The sequence below is a fragment of the Oncorhynchus nerka genome, linkage group LG26 (assembly GCF_034236695.1).
Source record: "Oncorhynchus nerka isolate Pitt River linkage group LG26, Oner_Uvic_2.0, whole genome shotgun sequence".
NCBI lineage: Eukaryota > Metazoa > Chordata > Actinopteri > Salmoniformes > Salmonidae > Oncorhynchus > Oncorhynchus nerka.
In genome coordinates, this window is record NC_088421.1 from 54,318,421 (window position 1) to 54,319,869 (window position 1,449).

Below are 1,449 nucleotides of genomic sequence, written 5' to 3' on the forward strand. Positions count from 1 at the left end.
GATACTGTAGAATAGATAGATACTGTAGAATAGATAGATAGATACTGTAGAATAGATAGATAGATACTGTAGAATAGATAGATAGAATAGAATAGAATAGATAGATAGATACTGTAGAATAGATAGATACTGTAGAATAGATAGATACTATAGAATAGATAGATACTGTAGAATAGATAGATAGATACTGTAGAATAGATAGATACTGTAGAATAGATAGATAGATACTGTAGAATAGATAGATAGATACTGTAGAATAGATAGATACTGTAGAATAGATAGATACTGTAGAATAGATAGATAGATACTGTAGAATAGATAGATAGATACTGTAGAATAGATAGATACTGTAGAATAGATAGATAGATACTGTAGAATAGATAGATAGATAGATAGATACTGTAGAATATATAGATACTGTAGAATAGATAGATAGATACTGTAGAATAGATAGATACTGTAGAATAGATAGATACTGTAGAATAGATAGATAGATAGATAGATAGATAGATAGATACTGTAGAATAGATAGATACTGTAGAATAGATAGATACTATAGAATAGATAGATACTGTAGAATAGATAGATACTGTAGAATAGATAGATAGATACTGTAGAATATATAGATAGATACTGTAGAATAGATAGATACTGTAGAATAGATAGATATATACTGTAGAATAGATAGATACTGTAGAATAGATAGATATATACTGTAGAATAGATAGATATTGTAGAATAGATAGATACTGTAGAATAGATAGATACTGTAGAATAGATAGATAGATACTGTAGAATAGATAGATACTGCAGAATAGATAGATACTGTAGAATAGATAGATAGATACTGTAGAATAGATAGATACTGTAGAATAGATAGATAGATAGAAGAGGAGAGGAGAGGAGAGGAGAGGAGGAGAGGAGGGAGAGGAGAGGAGAGGAGAGGAGAGGAGAGGAGAGGAGAGGAGAGAGAAAAGGCCACTAGCCTAATACTGTTGAGATGTATCCTGAGTTCTATCCAGAGGAGAGGAGAGGAGAGGAGAGGAGAGGAGAGGAGAGAGAAAAGGCCACTAGCCTAATACTGTTGAGATGTATCCTGAGTTCTATCCAGAGGAGAGGAGAGGAGAGGAGAGGAGAGGAGAGGAGAGGTGAGGAGAGGAGAGGAGAGGAGAGGAGAGGAGAGGAGAGGAGAGGAGAGAGAAAAGGCCACTAGCCTAATACTGTTGAGATGCATCCGGAGTTCGATACAGAGGAGAGGAGAGGAGAGGAGAGAGAAAAGGCCACTAGCCTAATACTGTTGAGATGCATCCAGAGTTCGATACAGAGGAGAGGAGAGGAGAGGAGAGAGAAAAGGCCACTAGCCTAATACTGTTGAGATGCATCCGGAGTTCTATCCAGATGGGGGAGTGACCTGAGGTCTGTCGTCACCAATCACTATAAATACTGCAG